Consider the following 16105-nt stretch of genomic DNA (forward strand, 5'->3'; position numbering starts at 1 on the left):
CTAATGTGTTAATGTTGTTAATGTAGTTAAATTTGAGGAACTTGACATCATCAGTGTCCAATGTATTTGATGAACATTCAAACTAATCGGAGGGATCCAAGATGGCGTCCTGCTAAGTTTGCCTTCATCGAGCTCCGCTGACTAATTCACTTTTAACAGCTAAACTGCTATATTAATAATCTCGTTCCGTGTCTTTGCTTACATAAGTACTTAATACATCCCTCGATAGCGTACAGATGAAATCTGCCGCAGACAAAAGGAAAGAAAAAGAAATGTCGCGAGCTTCACGTGTGTCCGAAAATGTGAACCTCCACAGTTATTCGTCTCCCGGGGATATCCTCTTATCTACTCCGTTTCCTGAGAGCCCAGGTAAGCCCCCTTCTAAGAAAGGGAAAGCAGAAGACGACGCCGTGATTTCCACTCTCTCACAGCTAATAAATAATCGCTCGGATGCCCTGGAGAAAATGGTGGGGGATAATGCGCTTAAAATTGAAGGGCTAAAAAAGACGGTGGATTTTGTTTGTGCTGAGTTGAATGATATTAAGGGAAAAGTCGGCCACGTCGAAACCAGACTAAATGCTGAAGAAAAGAAGATGGAGATCTGCGAAACAAGAATTGCTGACTTGGAGAGATACTCTCGCCGATGGAATCTGCGTTTACATGGAGTACCTGAAAAGGAAAATGAAAACACCAGATCCGAGTCTATTCGCATTTGTCTGGCCACCTTTCCAGAGGAGAGCAAATCTCTTCCAGATAAAATTGACACTGTCCACCGCATTGGGAAAAGACTTCCGAATATGTCAAAACCGCGCGCGATCATTATTCAGTTTTCCTCACGTGTGATAAGAGATGGTGTGTGGAGGGCGGCAAAATCGTCAGAGTTCCTGCGGGCGAACGGTTTTCGTTTTACTGAGGATCTCACTACCTATGACTGAGAAAGGAGGCGATTGCTGTGGCCGGCCGTCGAAAAAGCCCGCAAGGAGGGGAAAAGGGCGCACTTTGTCGGACATCGTGCATTCATCGAGGGCTCTGAAATTAACCCTATGTAAGCCTACTCATACTGTTCTCATTCCAAGTGAGCTTTTTTGGAGCTCCTTTTCGTTATGGAACTTGACTATTGATGGCTGTAACCGCGCTTGACCCGATCCTGTAGTCAGCTGCTTATGCGTAGTCAACCTTAGTTAGCTCGTTTTGTTTGCAGTTCTTTGTTAAAAGAGTTATTTTTGTATGTCTATTTCAGTTTTTTCTCTTAATGTCAGGGGTCTAAGAGACATTACGAAACGGAAGGCTTTGTTTCTATATGCCAAATCGTTCAAAACTGATTTTTGTTTTTTTCAAGAATCCCACTCTGTTGCCAGTGATACTGCATTTTGGAAAAATCAGTGGAACAATGATGTTTGGATGGCTCACGGTTCGGAGCGTTCAGCTGGAGTTCTGACTTTAAAAAACCTTTTTGCTGGGGAAGTTTTGCACGTATTTAGTGACCCGAATGGACATTTTCTGCTTATGGTCATTTGTTTAAAGAACACTGTGGTAATACTAATTAATATCTACGGGTATAATAGTTCTCATGAGAACGATCTACTGATTGATGCAATAGAAGGGAAGATTCTGCTGTGGCTTAATGCATACCCAAGTGCCTTAGTTTTCATTGGTGGGGACTTTAATATTGTACCTGATAATAATCTCGATAGACTGCCACCTAAACAGACTACTTCTGCTAATTCTAAATTAAAGCTTTTAATGGATAAATTTGATGTTATTGATATTTGGAGGGAGACATTTCCGAATACTAAATCCTATACCTGGAGTAACAAAAACTGCTCTAGACAATCCCGAATAGATTTCTGGCTTGTTTCACAATCTGTTAGGGACTTTAATGTTTCTGTTAGTATTCTCCCTTCTCCCATGACTGACCATAAAGCAATTCTCATTCAATGTCCTCTATCTTCAGATATCTCTTCTTCAAAATCTAGAGCCTCTTATTGGAAGCTTAATTCTTCTTTGCTTAAACATGATCAATTAAGGGAAAACATTTTATATTTGATTGATAATTACTGGATCAAAGCACAAAAAGAAAATAAATACGGCCTCAATTGGGAACTACTAAAACACGAAATTAGCAAATGTGCTAGGAATTTTGGCAGCCTTCTAGCTAAACGTAAAAGACTTAAAGAGGAGACTGTCATTTCCAAAATAATGACACTCTTTGGTTTATCAGAAACTGAATTGGCAGAATTTATTGATCTGCAAACTCAGTTAGACTCAATATATAAGAATAAGGCAGAGGGCGCTTTCATTCGCTCTAGAAGAAGGTGGCTAGAGCAAGGAGAACATAGCACAGCCTACTTCTTCAGAATGGAAAAGAATAACTGTAGAAATTTAACTATTAACTCTCTAAATTTAAATGGTAAGATTAGTTCTGATCCTAAGGAAATCGGCACATTTTGTGCAAACTTCTACTCAAATCTTTATAACACTAAGTATTGCAAAGACTCCGCTTTGTCATTTTTCCAGTCTCTGAAAGATGTTAGGACATTATCTAATGCAGATAAGATCACCTGCGATAGAGATATATCCATTGATGAAATAATTGAATCTATTGAATCTCTTAAGAACAATAAGTCTCCGGGCACAGATGGGCTGACAGCCGAATTGTACAAAAGTTTTGCTCAAAAGTTGGCACCTTTCTTGCGTGAGACTTATTTGGAGAGTATTGCGTCTGAGACACTTCCGCCTACTTTATCACAGGGATTACTTACTTTAATACCCAAACCTAAGAAAGACATTCTTTTGATTGATAACTGGCGTCCAATTTGCTTATTAAATTGTGACTATAAAATATTAGCTTTGTTACTGGCCAAAAGAATTAAACCAGTTCTGAGTACAATAATAGATGAGACTCAATCAGGTTTCATCCCAAAGAGGCATATTGCTAACAATATACGCCTTGTTTTAGATCTGTTGGACTATGATGAACTGATAAGAGACGAAAGTTTTATTCTTTTTTTAGATTTTTACAAAGCCTTTGATTCCCTTGAACATGAATTTATTTTGCAATCCCTGTATAAATTTTCTTCCCTTAAAGTCTTGTTCTGCCACATCCCTACATAATATTCCTGTTAAGTCTCAAGTAAATTACTTAGGTGTTACAATTTGTAAAGATGCCAATATGAGAGGGAAATTAAATTTTGATCCAGTAATTACTAAAGCTAAGAAAAAATTAAATTCCTGGCTCCAAAGAGATTTGTCTTTACGTGGAAGGGCTCTCCTCGCCAAAGCGGAGGGTATTTCTAGATTGACCTACCCTGCTCTTTCTTTGCATGTGGATAAGACATTTTCGGTAAAGATTGATAGAATGCTTTTTGATTTTTTATGGAAACACAAAAGACATTACATTAAAAAATCTGTGGTCATAAATAGCTTCGAACATGGCGGTCTTAACTTTCTTGATTTTGCTTCTTTAAACAATACGTTTAAGATCAATTGGTTGAAACAGTTCTTGAATGATTCTGACTCTCTATGGAATGCTATTCCCAATTTTATTTTTTCTAAAGTTGGTGGTCTCCCTTTTCTGTTAGTCTGTAATTATAATATATCTAAATTGCCCATCAAATTGTCTAATTTCCATAAGCAGGTGCTTTTGGCCTGGCATTTGATTTACAAACATAATTTTAGCCCCCACCGGTATTTTATTTGGAATAACCAAGATATCCGATATAAAAATAAAACGCTCTTCTTTTCAGGCTGGTTTAATAATAATATTATTTTAGTTTCTCAACTTGTAAATTCAAATGGTCATTTGTTTTCTTATTCTGAATTCTTAACTAAATTTTGTATTCCTGTTACCCCACGAGAGTTTGCCATAGTGATGGATGCCATCCCCAGTGGAGCTATTGCACTATTGAAAAACTCAGGTGACTCTTTACTTTCTTCTACCTCTTGGATACATCCTTGTGAAACGGCAATAGGGAAAATCTGTTTTTTATCCAGTCCCATTCTTAGGAATAGAAAGATTAGACAACTTTTTCAGAATGATATTATTACTGTCCCTGCTATAATATCATATTGGAACAATTGTTTTAATAATATTCCTTGGAAGAAAGTGTGGTCTCTATCCAACAAATATTTAATCACTAATAAGGTTAAAGAGGTATCATTCAAGTTATTACATCGATTTTACCCAGTCAATCTTTTTATTAAAAAAATGTTTCCTGATTTGGATCCTCTATGCTCCTTCTGTGGAGTGGAAGACGAGTCTGTACCTCACCTTTTTTGGGACTGTGTTCATGTAGCTACTTTTTGGAAGAAATTTTGTTTATTTGTGCGTACTTCTTTGTTAGTCAATTTCTCTTTGGAAATTAAAGATGTCTTATTTGGCTGTTATAACTCTGATAAAAATGTAAAAGACAAGTATTTTCTTGTAAACTTATTTATGTTTCTAGCCAAGTTTTTTGTACACAAATGTAAATTTTTATCTGTCAGACCTCTTTTTATTATTTTCTGCAATGACCTGAAATCTTATTTGGGTACTATCTCTTCTTCCAACAATGCCAAAGCTTTAAAGTCAGTTACGTTGTGCTCAAAGTACAATATTTATTCTTTTCTATGAAAACCCAAGTATCTTAAGGCACTTTTATATTTTGATCTTATATTAAATTTTTATTTTCCCCTGGCTTAATTTTATGTTATATTATTATTTTTGTTATTTTTTATTTATTTATTTTTATTATTACTTTTTTTTTTTTATTTATTATTATTTTTTTTTTGTGTCTATTTCAATTGTTCTTCACTGTATTGTTTATAATTGTTTTTATTGTTGAATTTGTATTTGCTGCTATGTTTCTTCAATAAAAAAAAAAAAAAAAAAAAAAAAAAAAACATTCAAACTAATCTTCGCGATCTCTGGCTAGATGGGATATAGCAACGGCCTAAATCTCGCGAGATGTTAAATTTAGGGTTTGGTTTGAGGGTAGAATTAGGATGAAAACAGCGGTTCTGGCTAAATGGGATACATCTACCGCCTAAATTTAGCGAAACTTTGGGTCTAGGGTTAGACTTGAAGATTGAGGATGAAAACGGTGTTCATCCTGCGAGGTTTTATTTTTGCCGTTGCTATATCCGTTCTAGACACAACCGCGCTTGCGCTCATCGGTACAGTCGCTTCAGCAGTACAACATCCTGCAGCATGACTTCATTAGTCGAGGAAACTGAGGTAAAACTGAGGAAAAACAAACGATTATCTGCTGAAATGAAAGTTAACGGGACAAAGATCTGACCGAGTGACAGAGGTACGGCTCATCTTAAAGAAACACAAAATACGACATTTATCAGAAAAGAGCTGCTGTGAAACTGACTGAACAGTTTTAACGTGTCAGGTATGTTGATTTAAAACACAAACTTGCCAAAAACATCAGAGAATGAGCATTTAATGGTTATAATTTGATTTGTATTTTTTCAAAAACACATGACTGCAAACTAAACTGTGTAAAAAACACATTTTAAAAATTTTCTATTTAATGTTTTATTTTCTGTTCACTTTTTGCTTCAGAAATATTGATGTTTTCATCAGTAGTTGATGCTATATTAATCAGAGTTGTAATAAAAGCTTGATCTTCCTCAGGTGGAGGTTTTATCTTTATCAAGCATCAACCTGACCAATTCATCACCATCAACATCTCTAATAAAGGTGAGTTTTAATTGAAACCACAAAATTTTAGGCTTCACCTTTGACCTTAATTATTAGTTCGGCTTTTTAACAAACACAACTGTTACAGTGTGATGTTTGCAATAGAAGTGAACAAGACAGTCCATAAACATCAAAATATATTGTTTTAGAAGTAACTTACAGCTACATAATGTAAACATTATACGTCTTTAAATTAATGTGTAGTAAAATTTTACTTACATGCGGTAACAACTTACTTACAACTTACTTATTATGTCAGTTATATCAATGCAAGTTGTGTACAACTTTGGATAGGCCTATAACTTTACACACATGATGATATTGATTTTATCACACAAAAGTAATTTGGTAGCTGTGAGATGTGTTTCTATTGACCTAAGTCAGATCTGATCATGAAGAGGTGAATTCCTGTAGTGTACACTAGATGACTCTCTAGTCAACAGTATAGATTGAATATTGAGGGGTCAGTGATCTAAACAGCATACAATATTTTATTTACTTTATTGTCAGGTGTTATTTACATCTTATGCAGCTGCTATCATGCTACTGTAAAAATACAGTTATGTTAATGCATGTTTATGTTTTTGCTCAAGTTTGTGCTAATGATCCAGTCAAAGTCATTTAATATTTAACTGATTCAAAAGTGTTTCTGTGCCTTAGTAGATTTGACCAACCTAAAATGAGTAAACTGTATTAAACATTTTGAATTCTTGTTTTTCTAATCAACATATGAGTTAAAATAACATACGAATTTGAATAATTTGAGTAATTCTAATTTAACACATTATTGAGTAAATTCAACTTTTTGACTCAATTTTATCATGTATAATCCACTTAACTTAGTCATTTTGTGTTGAAACTACATGAATGAATTTATTAAACATACTGTAACTAACTAGGCAGTGGACTCATAGTTCCCAGGATGCTTTTCATGAGACTGCATTTGCAGGGTAAAATTTGAATTTAAACTCTATTTTATGTTTTTTAACTAAAAAGAAAGACTTGTTGGTGTTTAATGTTCATTTATTTGGAACTCTTTCTGTTTTCCATATTATTAAGTTGTCCCTCCTCAAAATATCAGTTAGTTGAATAAACTTACAAAAAGTAGTTGAGTTAGATCCAAGTAACAGTTTTTACTTTACACTTTTAGTACATTAAGGTTATTAAAATGTATTAAGTGTATATGCTTGACAACTAAATAACAAACTAAACAGACTTTCTTTTATTTTGATGTCATTATAGACTATTTTTTAAACAATTCAGCTTAGTGCAGGATTACAGTAAGCTAGTTTCAAAACAAGAGTCAGTATCACCATAGAAACCGGAGGCGCACTTGAAACTGGACATGAGCTTTAGCGCGTTAGCACTGACTGACTCTGATCACGGCCATTCTCCGATCGACTCTGGTTTTACACACAATGTGAATTAGACCTGTGACCCAAAGTAATTGAACTCAACTGGGACAGACTTAAAAAATCTAATCTAAACACCCAAATATTTATAAATGAAAATCATGGAAATTGTCAGGGGTTCTTAAACTTTTGCATACGACTATAACAGTTGTGTTCAAAATATGCTGTGTTCAAAATATCGATATGACGATACAATGCGCGCATCAATACAGCACCTTCCATATCGATTCGGATGCATTTTGAAAGTACGTGACGAATCGCTGTTGATCCGTGATCTATATGGAAAGGACGCATGTATATATCCCGCAGAGTAGGCTACGTATACTTTCACTTTGCGTGTCTGTCTAGCTGGCGCACGTGTCTGCATAGCGAGCCGCGTACGCGTACACTTAAAAAAAACATAAGTTAAGTACTAACTGTGGGATTTTTAGTATTTCTATGAGTTACCCCAGAAGCTAGTAAATGAATGGCAAAAACACAACTGTTTGAACACTGCTTATTTGATGTACAATAAACAGATAATAATAATAATAAAAATAATAATGTCACTAAAATCTGAACATAAATGTAATTCAAAATAGTCTTGTATTGTGATGTGCATCGTATCTGGACCCTTGTATTGGGATACGTATCATATCAGGTAATTGTTGGCGATACAGAGCCCTAATAACAGTACTGTTTGATTTAAAGCAATCATTTATTTGTTAAACATTAGCATGGGTGAATTCAAATGCTTTGTGTACAGTGAAAAGCCGCACACGCACAGTATTTAGAGAAACACACTGTTCATGCCTCTCACATGCACACACATATACACATTAACCACTAACAGTTAAATCAAAACGCACATTTCACGTCCACCAGTATAACAAAACCACATTTCTTTCCACATCAGGCATCACTTGAACCCGAATGAACCTGTAAAAGTGTCAGATACATGCAGTTTAGAAAAATAAAGAATAGACATAGTTGTGTTTTAAAATCAAATACTTTAGTTGTCTATGATAATGTACAGTTCTGTCTTACTTTAAACTGTTGTCTATAAACATTATTTAAAACATGGTGAAATATTGTTGATGTATGCTTGCATTATAGCTGTTGTTAGTGTGTATTATGCTTCAGAAGTTACAAATCTTGAAAGTGAGAGTGAAAACAGATAATGTAATAAGCGCTTTATGTAAATTTATAACTGAAAGTGAAGATGATTAAACAGCTGAATGTTGATCTGAGAATCACAGAGAGATTGTTTATTGTCTCTTGACTCATGTATACACCACATCATCCTTTTACTGCAGATCTCTCTACACATAAACACAAAACATAAAAACACACACACATTAATAACAATCAGATCAATTCATCCAAAAAAAAAAAAAACTAATAACCCTTGATTCTGTGTTAGACTTGATGAGACTGTTTCTAGTTCACTTATGTATTGCTGTTTTTATGTTGCTCAAATTGCTTCTATTGTTACCTCATTTGTAAGTCGCTTTGGACGAATGGAAATGGAAATAATTTTTAATCTAATTTCAGAGTAAGACTGTTGTGTTTGCTTTAAATAAGACTAAAGACAGTGTGTTAGGTTGTAAACAATCTGAACAATCAGTTGATAGATAGATGGATGTTAGATGTAGGCGTGTGAGGTTACGCAACTCCGCCCCGTCCGTCCAGTCAGTGGCACATAGGAACATGGAGGTGAACTCAAACACTGTGTTAACTGAGCAGCAGGATCATCTAGTGCCCAAGAAAAACAAATGACTTGCGCATGTACGGGCACCCATGACAAAAAACAGTGGTCCCAGCTCTTTTCAGGTCATTGACCAGCTCCTCCCTTGTAGTTCTGGGCTGATTTCTCACCTTTCTTAGGATCATTAAGACCACATGAGGTGAGATCTTGCATGGAGCCCCAGTCCGAGGGAGATTTACAGTCATGTTTAGCTGCTTCCATTTTCTAATGATTGCTCCAACAGTGGACCTTTTTTCACCAAGCTGCTTGGCAATTTTCCCGTAGCCCTTTCCAGCCTTGTGGAGGTCTACAATTTTGTCTCTAGTGTCTTTGGACAGCTGATTTGTCTTGGCCATGTTAGTAGTTGGATTCTTACTGATTGTATGGGGTGGAAAGGTGTCTTTATGCAGCTAATGACCTCAAACAGGTGCATCTAATTTAAGATAATAAATGGAGTGAAGTTGGACATTTTAAAGGCAGACTAACAGGTCTTTGAGGGTCAGAATTCTAGCTGATAGACAGGTTTTCAAATACTTATTTGCAGCTGTATCATACAAATAAATAGTTAAATAATATTGATATGTGATTTCTGGATTTTTTGTATTATGTCTCTCACAGTGTACATGCACCTACAATGACAATTTCAGACCCCTCCATGATTTCTTTTCTTTGCCTGAGACCCAATACCCCAAAAATTCCATGTTAGGAGGGACAATGTGGACATATAATTCTTTAATGGGAGTAACTTCTGTCTAATTAAATAGAATGTACAGGTGAGCATGAATGTGTGAAATGTTATTATTAAGTGATTGTGAATGCATGGGAGCAACAGATGATGCCATAGCCATTGTGCTACACAACTTGCTGGAACAACTAGAGCATAAGAACATAATGCAAGGTTTCTCTTTGTTGATTTTAGTTTAGCATTTAATACAATCCTGCCAAACAAACTATTTAACATTTTACCTGAACTTGGACTTGGTACCACATTATGCAACTCTATACTGGATTTTCTAACAAACCGTACAAAATATGTTAGAGTGAGCAAGCACACATCCTCCACCATGACCATTAACACCGGGGCCCCCCAGGGTTGTGTGCTAAGCCCACTTCTCTACACGCTTTCTACACACAAATGCAGCTTTTCCTCCCCAACCAACTATGTAATAAGTAAAAAGAAGAGCAGAGAAGGTCTTACAGACAGCATGAGAGTCAAGTGAACTGACTCTCACCTCTCATGTACACACAAACCATAAACAGCTACTAATAGTCTAACACAAGCACATCTCTCATGTCCACCAACAGAACAAAACCACATTTCTTTCCACATCAGGTTTAACGTCAACTCAGAAATGAAGCACTTGAAGTGTCACAAGCATACAGTGACTAAAATAAATAATAGACATGCTTTGTGTTTTAAAACCACTATGACTTTTGGTCTACACTCTTAGTAATTAATTTAAATTTAGATCACAGTGTTTTTGATAATGTTTTACAGTTCAATCCTTCTTTAAAATGCTGTCTATCAATGTTATTTAATTGTCCTATTGTTGCATTTTTGGATGTTAACATGAGGTTTAACCTTGTGAATGTGATGGAGGAGTAACAGATCTTGAAATGAGATAGAAGCCAGACGTCTCAAATGTAATAATTACTTTATGTAATATTATAAAAAACTTTGTTCATGAGAAACTTTTTAAACTCACAAATACTGAGAATCTGAAGTTATAATAGAAACTGAAGATGATCATAGATCTGAATGTTGATCTGAGAATCACAGAGAGTTTGTTTATCATCTATTGACTCCTGCATACACCACATCAGCCTCAGATCCCTGTACACAAAAACACACAACATACAAACACAAACCAAGTCAAGTCGGTAATAATCAGATCAATTCAATCAAATCACCACTAATCTATATTCAGAGACTGTTGTGTATGCATTAAATAAGACTAAAGACAAAGTTAAAAACACTAGTAACAAGTAACTGGTTGCTAGCATATACTCTGTTTGATCAATTCCAGGCTTAGTTAAAGAACCCACTGAAGTGCTTTGGAATGTGCAGCATTATTTAATGGGGTGACATCAGTTTAACTGAAACAGGAAGTCATAACGGAACTATGAAGTAGACCCTTGTCAGGGTTTGCTTGATAAGAACCCAAGCGCAGAGTTTGATTAACACTAAACAGATTTATTAAAAAACTCAGAAACAAAAGACCCATGAGGGGGCCAAACAAAGTGAACCAGATAAACACAACACTAAACAGACTAGACTAATGAAACAAAGAACTTGACAAAACTTTAATATACACTCACCTAAAGAATTATTTGGAACACCTGTTCAATTTCTCATTAATGCAATTATCTAATCAACCAATTGTATGGCAGTTACTTCAATGCATTTAGGGGTGTGGTCCTGGTCAAGACAATCTCCTGACAACTCCAAACTGAATGTCAGAATGGGAAAGAAAGGTGATTTTAAGCAGTTTTGAGCGTGGCATGGTTTGTTGGTGCCAGACGGGCCGGTCTGAGTATTTCACAATCTGCTCAGTTACTGGGATTTTCACGCACAACCATTTCTAGGGTTTACAAAGAATGGTGTAAAAAGGGAAAACAATCCAGTATGCGGCCGTCATACATTCCTTGTTGATGCTAGAGGTCAGAGGAGAATGGGCCGACTGATTCAAGCGGATAGAAGAGCAACTTTGACTGAAATACAACTCGTTACAACCGAGGTACAAAGCATTTTTGAAGCCACAACGCGCACAACCTTGAGGTGGATGGGCTACAACAGGAGAAGACCCCGCCGGGTACCACCCATCTCCACTACAAATAGGAAAAAGAGGCTACAATTTGCATGAGCTCACCAAAATTGGACAGTTGAAGACTGGAAAAATGTTGCCTGGTCTGATGAGTCTCGATTTCTGTTGAGACATTCAGATGGTAGAGTCAGAATTTGGTGTAAACAGAATGAGAACATGGATCCATCATGCCTTGTTAACACTGTGCAGGCTGGTGGTGGTTGTGTAATGGTGTGAGTGATGTTTTCTTGGCACACTTTAGGCCCCTTTGTGCCAATTGGGTATCGTTTAAATGCCACAGCCTACCTGAGCATCGTTTCTGACCATGTCCATCCCTTTATGACCACCATGTACCCATCATCTGATGGCTACTTCCAGCAGGATAATGCACCATGTCACAAAGCTCGAATCATTTCAAATTGGTTTCTTGAACATGACGATGAGTTCACTGTACTTAAATGACCCCCACAGTCACCAGATCTCAACCCAATAGAGCATCTTTGGGATGTGGTGAAATGGGAGCTTCGTGCCCTGGATGTGGATCCCACAAATCTCCATCAACTCCAAGATGCTATCCTATCAATATGGGCCAACATTTCTAAAGAATGCTTTCAGCACATTGTTGAATCAATGTCACGTAGAATTAAAGTCGTTCTGAAGGCGAAAGGGGGTCAAACACAGTGTTAATATGGTGTTCCTAATAAAACTTTAGGTGAGTGTATATTCACAATACCAGACATTAGGCATGTAACAAAACGAATCTGCACAAGGCAGCAAACACACCGGCAATAAAATGACCGTTTTTTTATAGTCTTTCCACCAGTCCAGAGGATTTTGAGTCATGGTAAGCATCTGGAGACAAAAGATAGTTGCCAAGCTCCTTCTCAACTGCCTGCTGTGCACTCAAGCCTTCTGTGTTGGTAGTGGTGGTGGGCCTGTTTGAAAAGAAGCTGGCCAGAGACCTTTTCTCTTTCTTGGCTGGTGCAGAAGCGCTTGCTAGGGTTTCTTCTCTGGACTCCTTTTCCCTTACCACAACAGCTCTCTCTACTTTCAGCATCTCCAACACAGCTCTCTCTTTGATGAGAGAGAGACTACTCTTCTCCTCCTGAGTGTACTGGAGCTTGAATCTTGGGTCAACGAGCCATGCCATGTCAAGTAAATCATCCATTGCAGGGTCATCATACTTTTCATTGAGGTATCCCATCACTGTTGTCTTAATGGTCCTGGTGAGCTCTGTGTCATCCTTTGCTTCTTTCAAGATGGAGTTATTGAAGAGATGCATCACTGGTTTTAGGAAAGATACACTGACATAGGACTGACCGGACAAGGCATCAGTGAATTCGAGGAGTGGGCTCAGAGCTGCATCTATAGACTCTAAAACATCCACATCTTGCCAGGTAGGAACCAGCACCCTGTTCTTCTTGTCCTTTGAGAGGACCTCTGTGATGGCTCTTTTCTGCTCCAGAACTCGCTTCACCATTTGTTGGCGGGAGCCCCATCTATTTGGTGTTTTACTGATGAGCTTGTGCTTTGGCAAGTGATACTCCTCCTGGGCAGCTGCAAGGTCCCGTTTCTTCTTTCAGGAGTATGAGAAGGCAGCCACCACCTTTTTACAAACCCCAATTGCTCTTTCCACTCGTCTGTCTTTGTTAACTTTCTCTGTAGACAGAGAGAAAAAATATTTCAAGTCATTGCAAGTATAGTTCTCATTTGTATTAAATCACAATTCCCTTGCTTATTTTTTTTCACACTGATTTTTAAGTTAACATGCTAGTAAAACAAACACCTTTGAATTTAATTGAGAGAATGCTGTATGTATAATCCATTCCATACAGATGTGTATGACTCGAATAAATTTAAAAAAGAATATAAACAATATAATCTATCAAATAGCTATACAAGCACTGCTATAAAAAGCTATAATTAAGCTAGCATATGTTGTGCTAAGCATTATAGCCTATCTTACCACAATGATTTTGATAATATATCCTCATTATAATATTAACAGTATAACTTAACGTTAACACTAACATTTATATTACTGGGTAACTTACCAATAGCAGAGTTCAGTCGGTGCCCAAAGTAATGAAGTCTTGTCCATTTATTCAACTCGGTGGCTTTGATGACATTGGTCCCGCTATCTGTGGTGATGAAGACTTGGCAGTCTTCTTCTTCAAGTCCCCAGGAGGCAAGCACATCTGCAAGTCCGGCTGCAATTGCTTCCCCAGTGTGATCCTCAGGAAAATACACCATTTGAAGGCATAAGCTGACAAGCTTCCAATCAGTGTCAATAAAGTGCACTGTCAGGCTCATATGGTTCCGAGGTCCGACTTGACCACAGTTCAGTGGTTGTCGTAAAATACGACACTGACTTCAGTTGCCCCTCCACCCTTTCTCTAACTTCACCATAAAGTGTAGGTATAGATGTGCATGAAAAATATTTTCAGCCAGGAAGCTCTTATCTGGAGTCGATGGCTGGAGTCTAATTTTCCTGAAGCCCACGTTTTCCACCGTACTAAACGGCATCATGTCCTTAGCCAAGAAGTTTGTAACAGCCCTAGACTCTCCGAATGTTCTATCAGGTGGAAGTGCTTCAAATGGTGAAACAGATTTGATGTGTTCCCGCTGCTAGTCGACACCACTCTCCGGCATATTTTGCAACACACTGAAACCTGAAGTTTATCAGATCGTCGATAGCTGAAGCACTTCCACACTACTGAATTAGTCTTTCCTCTCTTATCAACTATTTCATCATCCGTCTCCTTAATTGTGGAAGCTTGTTCAGTTACATTTGTATTGTCATCAGCGTGCTCATTTTGTTGCGAAAAGTTGCCACAGCACGTTGAACCTACTTAACCTGCTGCTGAGGCTGAGCACTGGCCGCGCAGCGTCTGTGGTGTACGTCATTGCGCAGTTTGCTAATGAATGACAAACGCTGTAATGTATATTGAAATATCGGAAATGTGTTTAAAGTTCATATCACTGTTATCGAAAAATATATCTCACAGTATATATTGATATTGAATTATTGTCAAGCCCTACTATACAATAAGTAAAACATATTTATTGTGCGTGTTTGTGTGTGTGCACACGTGTGATAAAATAAATCTGTCAGATTTTAGGTAATCCTGTAAACAGTAATTAATGATCTCACCGGTTCATTTGCTGCTCTTATAAAGAATGTTGTATTTGCATAAGTGATTTCCTCTTCTCTGGTTTGAACTGTTTCAGGAACAATAATAATTATGTCATTATTTGTTATAATACTGTAGTTATTACCATACAGCTGTATTAGTACGAGTTGATATTTACCTTGTTGTTCTGTGTTTTTGTGTTTTCTGTAGATCAAGAAGATCGAAACTGACGCTACAATCATCAGAGATCCGACAACAACACAAAAGATCAGAACGAAGGTGAGAGCTGTAATGAATAATAACAGACATTACTGTAATTGAATCTGATCTTAGATCAGTGAAGATGATTACTGTAACTGAATCTGATCACAGATTAGTGAATATTATTATGTAACTAAACCAGTCGGTCTGACCTTTAGAACAGCTCAGTAAGTTAGCACTATTAATCACAACTGTTGTACCTGAACACGGCTGACAGAGTTGAGTGATGTTAAGATGTTGAGTTTGGTTTGTGATGGTATTGTTGAGTACACATCTGTATGTGTTGTTATCCTGATATTCAACCTCCAGAGATAGAGAGAGTCTGATGTTGAGATCAGACACACTGATGATGGACAATAAACTGTTTCCTTTGTACCAGGACAGACTCACATCTCTCACATTTTCAATATTCATCACTGAACACAATAACACACATTTTGAGACTGATAAAGAGTTTTGTGTACAGTCTCTGCTGATATCAGGAACGGGCAGACGAGCTGAAAAACACAAACAAAACAAAGAACAAAAACCAAAATCAAAATTATATCAATGTAAAGCAAGAGACACTATTGAGAGTAAATAGTTAATTTGCCAAATGCTCAAATATATAATAGAGAAGACAAACCATAAATCTTTACTCACCATAGACAGTAACATTGAATGTGTGTGACAACGTCTGCTTGCTGTTGATGGTCAGTTGATAAAGTCCAGTGTGTTGAGTTGTGATGTCTGTGATGGTGAGATCTCCAGTCTGATTATTCATCTGCAGTCTGTTTCTGAATCTCCCATCAAAAACATCATCAAATATTGAGATCATATTGGTGTCTTTATTGATTTTAGCTATAAGAGTCCCATGAGTTTCAAACCTCCACAGTATCATATAAGCGCTCTTTATGTCAGTAATATCAGCATGTAGAGTAAGAGAATCTCCCTCCATCACTGACTTCACTTTATCACCAAACACACCTGCACACACACCAAAGTTTTGGAGTAAAGTTTATTTGGTCTTTTTAATCTTTAACAAAAGCACAAAGACAAACTTGGAAAGAGATTTAGAAATGTGAGCTTTGGAAAAAAGA

The 16105-nt window shown here is 36.9% G+C and overlaps 1 long non-coding RNA gene across 2 annotated transcripts in view; it reads left to right on the forward strand.

Moving 5' to 3' along the window:
* LOC141359253 (uncharacterized) overlaps positions 1 to 16105 on the forward strand; it is a 452145-nt gene that overhangs the window by 203586 nt on the left and 232454 nt on the right. The window contains exons 1-2 of one of the 2 annotated variants that reach the window (XR_012365674.1): positions 5148 to 5378; positions 5624 to 5689. This is a non-coding gene — a long non-coding RNA (uncharacterized lncRNA). Of the gene's footprint in view, positions 1 to 5147; positions 5379 to 5623; positions 5690 to 16105 lie in introns of those variants that run through there. The other variant, XR_012365675.1, reaches the window with a different exon arrangement.

The sequence above is a fragment of the Misgurnus anguillicaudatus genome, chromosome 23 (genome assembly GCF_027580225.2).
Source record: "Misgurnus anguillicaudatus chromosome 23, ASM2758022v2, whole genome shotgun sequence".
In the NCBI taxonomy this organism is placed as follows: domain Eukaryota; kingdom Metazoa; phylum Chordata; class Actinopteri; order Cypriniformes; family Cobitidae; genus Misgurnus; species Misgurnus anguillicaudatus.